This window comes from Phaseolus vulgaris, chromosome 8, assembly GCF_000499845.2.
Source record: "Phaseolus vulgaris cultivar G19833 chromosome 8, P. vulgaris v2.0, whole genome shotgun sequence".
NCBI lineage: Eukaryota > Viridiplantae > Streptophyta > Magnoliopsida > Fabales > Fabaceae > Phaseolus > Phaseolus vulgaris.
This window is the reverse complement of record NC_023752.2, coordinates 32811169-32816625: the sequence shown is the minus strand read 5'-3', so window position 1 is coordinate 32816625 and position 5457 is coordinate 32811169. Positions and strand designations below refer to the sequence as shown.

The 5457-nt window shown below is 35.5% G+C and overlaps 1 long non-coding RNA gene across 5 annotated transcripts; it reads left to right on the top strand.

The window, feature by feature from the left end:
• The first annotated feature begins 1349 nt into the window (after positions 1-1349).
• LOC137826899 (uncharacterized) lies at positions 1350-4701 on the top strand. 5 transcript variants are annotated; one of them, XR_011083616.1, is made up of 8 exons: positions 1350-1709; positions 1881-1936; positions 2534-2606; positions 2738-2886; positions 3027-3094; positions 3203-3321; positions 3455-3563; positions 4431-4701. It is a non-coding gene; the product is annotated as an uncharacterized lncRNA (long non-coding RNA). The 5 variants fall into 5 exon arrangements; XR_011083614.1 differs by lacking the exon at positions 1881-1936 and having other exon boundaries at positions 1396-1709; positions 2492-2606; XR_011083615.1 differs by lacking the exon at positions 1881-1936 and having other exon boundaries at positions 1405-1709.
• Positions 4702-5457: the final 756 nt, after the last annotated feature.

The following is a 5457-nucleotide window of genomic DNA, read 5'->3' as shown; positions in this document are numbered from 1 at the left end:
CTCATGTGCTTTGTCCCTGAGAAAGACCACTCCTTTTGGCTCTCCCTGGTCAGCCTTGAGATAGTCTTTCAGGAACCCTTCCTTCACCAAGCTAGCGAGTTGGTGGCCTAAAGCTATGCATCGCTCGACATTTTATGCCCAAATACTTTGTAGAACTCATACCAGGAATCTCTTCGTGATCCTAGATTTCGTTGTCTTCTGGGAAAACATCAGCTTGTCTGCTACCCCTGGCATACTTAACAATTCTTTGTAGGACTCTTGGAATTTAGGCCGAGTTGTTGACTCCTCCCTGACCTTTGTCTTGGGCTCGTTCCTCCTGGATACGTATGGCACGTACCTCGAGTCCGTTCTCTTCTTGGCGAGGTTTTGTTGACTTGCAAGGGTCGAGCTCAGGCGCTTTCCTTAGGCCTAGGTTGCCTTAAGTGCGAGTTGTTGTTCTTTTCGACTATGACCTCCTTTGTTTTGATGTGAGCGATAACTCGTTTTCGTACATCAAAAAATGTCTTCGTTGGATTTTTAATTAACGAGTCGCTGAATGATCCCGTTGCGTCGAAAGCGACGATCATCATATGTTCATCATGCGTTTGAAGTCTTACCGTAAGCGCACTAAACCTATTCAGGTGATCCTTCAACGACTTTCCCTCCTTTTGTTTCATGTTGAAGAGGTTATATATCCTCGGGGTTTTACGTTGTTGGCAGAGAACTGCTCTTTAAACATCATGGAAAACTGAGAGAAAAAGGTGATTTGGCCATCAGGGATCTCACTGAACCATTGTAGGATTGTACCTGTAAAAGTTTCTATGAACATTTTACATTGGATGGCATCCATTCCTCCAAAGATAATCATTTAAGCGTTGAATGTGTTAAGGTGATTTTCAGGGTCCTCTATCCCCGTGAAAAAAGCGATTTTTGATGTGATGTAATGAACTGGCACAGGTTCATCCATGATCTTCTTCGAGAATGGTTTGGAACTATTCATTGCTGGCAAGCTTAGAGGTCGTTCCTTGGTGGAACGTTGGACACGTTGGTGCAGGCTCTTGCATAATTCTTCATTGGTTTTGTGCAATTCCTCATTGGCTTACTCATGCCCCTCTATCGCTGCCTGAGAGGCCTCAATTTTTACCATCAGGCGATTTTGCAGAAGCTCTTGCTCAACTCGGGCTTTCACTACAAAAAATCATGTATAAAGTGGCGGTTTTAATATGGCGGTTATTAATAACCGCCACAAATTTCTGTATAATACGACATTTTAATAACCGCCATAATTATTCTTCAAAATGTGTCGTTTTGAAGTGTCACAATTATCCCTTTTGAAATTAAAACCTAGTGTTTTCCTTCCCTCCATACCTTTTCTCATTACTCTCAATTTTTTTTAAAAAATCACCTTTCACTCCTTGGAAACCTAGTGAACTAAACGTGACTCTTCCCTCTCCTCTCTCTGCAAACTCTTCACGAACGAAACCATCTCTTTTGGAAGGAAACCCTCTTTTCACTCTTCCCTTCACTGTCACTCTCGCCTTCACTCACTCTTCCCTTCCCTTCACTGTCGCTCTTCACTCTCGCCTTCACTTACTCTTCCCTTCACTGTCTTCTCACTCTCGCGCGCCCTAAACCTAACCCTCACTCTCGCCCCTTTCAGTGTTCTCCAAGATTTTCCACGTATTCAACCGTACAATAGAAAACCGCAATTCCTCCAAGATTTCGAATAGGTAACTCCTGATAGAATGTGGTCTTTTGTTTCTTGTAAGGATTAGAGCTAATCAATACAAAATCGTTTGATTATAGTAAAATTGACTAAGTTTTTATTTATTAATTACTATTAATTATTAACTTTTGATTCGTGTCTGTTAATTTAATATTTGCAAATAATGTTGTTGCAGTGAGTTTATGATGATCTTTGCTTTGCTTTGTTATGCATCTGTATTGTTAAGTTCAGGTAATGGTAGCCATGGTTTGTGAAGGTTCTTTATTTTATAAGATCTTTTAGGTTATATCTGGGATCCTGTCGGTGATCATTGATTTTTTATGTTAAAAATATTATCTCATGATCTGGCTATTGAAATGTAGTGAACTAGGGATTTGGTTGAGAAAGAGTAAATATAAGTATTAAAAGAGGGATAAGTGAGAAAGAGATCAAGAATGTTGGTTCTGTACTTGCATGTAGATGATGCACCATCTTAAATTAAGCTTTGTCCTTCGTTTGTCAATTATTATTATTCGATTCAACAAGAATATTAACAAAAAAGAACATATTGAAGTTTTGATATGTCTTTGCTTTTAGATCTACCATTCTATTGAAAGAATGGCAATATCGTTATTGAAAATAGTTAGAGCTTTAGTCTGAGATGAACGAGGATAACAATTTTGACTAAATAGCAAATAATGTATTGAAAATCAAGATATTGTCTTGCATGATGATTCCTTATCTGAGCTGACTCTATTTGTTTATTGTGACTTATTTCAAATTGATGTATTCTAACAATTTATGAAGTTACCGGGACCTTGAACTAGCATCTGTTGATGTGATTTCCAGCTACTTAGCAGTGGAAGTTCAGAGAACCCACAAACTCCACGTCTTTCACTTCATAAGTACTTTTCTTATCAAAGTAAGTTTAATAAAATCCATTTTTTTGTGTGTGTTGGCCTAGGCGTGCAAATTATGATTTTATGTCGACTCCTTAGTTCTTTTACCGTCGCTTTTTTTATTCTTTTTATTAATTTCTCTACACGTGTACAGAGGATTCACAAACTTCAGAATCATGATTCAATGAGAAAAATGTCAAGGGTTCAAAGTAATATGAAGAGGAAAAGGAGAAGATGCACCAGAATGGGGGTGGATAATGGCACTAGAAGAGGACCCAATACAGGGTCTTGTGAAGTGGAAAGGTTTGGGTTTGAAATTGGTCCAAAATTTACCTTGGAAACATTTCAGAGATATGCAGAAGATTTAAAGCTCCAATACTTTAGAAAAAATGAGAATGTATCTCTTTAGGATGCTAATACAACAATTTTAAATGGTACCTCAGAGCCTTCTATGGAGAGCATTGAAGGTGAATATTGGCGGATGATCGAGAGTCCTATTGAAGAAATTGAGGTCACATTATGTAGAAACTCAATAATTTTCTGCTGCACGAAACTAGTATCTATTTGTTGCCCTTATTATATGCTTCTCTGCTTACATTTAATTTTCTATCACTTCCAGGTGCTTTATGGAGCTGATTTGGAAACTGGGATTTCGGGAGTGGTTTCCCTAGTAAATCTAGTCAACTAGGTTCTGCTTCACATGAACAGTACATAAAGTTTGGCTGGAATTTAAATTGGGTAAGGACTACATAGTTTCCTTATTTTCTAGCATGTATTTCATTGAATTCATCACAATTTGTGTTATGCTTGACAATAAAGAAAAAGATTGAAAAAAAATGCTTCATTTCTGATTGATTGAACTGTACAAAAGGATACATGAAGGTCAATGGGAGCTTAATTTGCTAAAGAAGAATACTTTGGATAAACTACGATGGAAGGATGTCTGTGGAAAGGAAGGTCTTTTGGCAAAAGCACTTAAGGTAAATTATGCTTCTCTCTAATCCCTGTAATGCACGCAGTATGAAGGGATGATATTTATGATTTTGTATTAACTTATCCATGACCATAAACAAGGGAGTTGATGTTTAAATAGTCTTGTTTATAGTTGTAAGAATCTTCTGGTTCACAATGTAATTCCTTCAATATGCCACCTATTGATTCATATCTAAAGATGAATTTCTGATGACTTTGAATCCTATGACACATGAGTGAATTGGTACAATTTCATATCCTTTACACAAATCATATGATTCCATGTTTCATAGGTGTCTTTTCTTGTTGATTACATAAAGTGGGACCACTGTCATGCATTGCTTTCTCTACATGCCAGTTTCAGTCATTTGATCATAATTTCAGTGGTGTTGCATGTTTACTCTGGATGAGAGGGTTTATTCTTGTTGCATTTGTAGTAAAAGTGGGTCACCATTCATTGCCATTTTGTGTTTGGAACTTCTTACTTTGAACCCATCAACTTTTTATACTTCTATCTAACAACTAAAAATATTATTATTTTATTTCAAAATTTTATTTATATTTATTTTTTAATTAAATATAAAAAAATTTATTAAAAAGAGTTGTAAAGTAAAAATAAGAAAAAGATGAGTTTTAAAAGATAATTTTTCTTTTGTGTTTATTTTTTTCCTCCTACTTTCTTTTGGCAAGGTTTAGGTATCTCTGTATTTTTCTTTTGCAAGTGATATCTTTTTAGGTTCAACATCTTTTCTCTACAAGTTTTCTTTCATTGGCTAGAAATTTTGTTAGTATTAATATATTTAAATATTTATTGGTGTCTTTTATTTTATAATTATAAACATACAAATTCATTAACTTAAAATTATTTATTTCAGGCATCAGATTATGGAAGTGGTGCTCCATCACCTAATCAAGTAAATGATCAAGTGCTGGAAGCAAAACTGATTAGTGATGTGTTTTTTAATTTTAAGCTTGATTATGGATGTATGAACTTTTAAATAATTATGTGTTGTAATTTTAAACTTGATTAGGGATTTATGAACATTTTATGTGTTTTAATTTTCAATTACATATAAACTTTTGAACATTATTATGTGTGCTTTAATTTTCAATGAAATGAATGGATGTTTATAGCTTTGTACATTATTTTATTTTATTATGAAAAAGTGGTGGTTAAATTTTATAATTGTATAAAACAAATTATAAAAACTGGTTAAATTTTATAATTGTATAAAACAGATTATAAAAAAGTGATGGTTAAATTTTATAATTATATAAAATAGATTATAAAAAAGATTATAAAAAAATAGTGGTTAAATTTTATTTATTCAGAATTAAAATTACGTCAATTAAAAATGTCATTACTTACGTATATTATGGCACCATAATCTTCTTCAATGAATGTAAATTGTGACGGTTATAACTGACACTATTTACATATAAAAACCGCCATTATTTACACTATGTTTAAAGTGGCGGGTGTTGCGGCCGGTAGCGTAAAACCGCCACATTAAACTTTGTGGCGGCCAGTTCTATGGCAGTTTGGAAAACCGCCACAAGCGTATATTGTGGCGGTTATAAACGCCAGTTTATACGAAAATAACCGCCATAATATACACTTTTTTTTTGTAGTGTTTCTCTCGTAGCCTCTCTTGCTCAGCTCGGACTTTCGCTTGTAGCCTCTCCTGCTCAGCTCGGGTTCCGCTTGTAGCCTTTCCTGCTCAGTTCGGGCTTCCGCTTGTAGCCTCTCATGCTTAGCCTTGGCTTCTTCTTGGATCCGCTCTTGGATTCATTCTTGTTCTCGTCTGTGCTCTTCGTTGGCCTCCTGAAGAGCCCTCATGGCATCCATGAGTTGTTGTAAGAAGGGGGCATCACTTCCTTCAAATCCCTACGGGCCTTGCC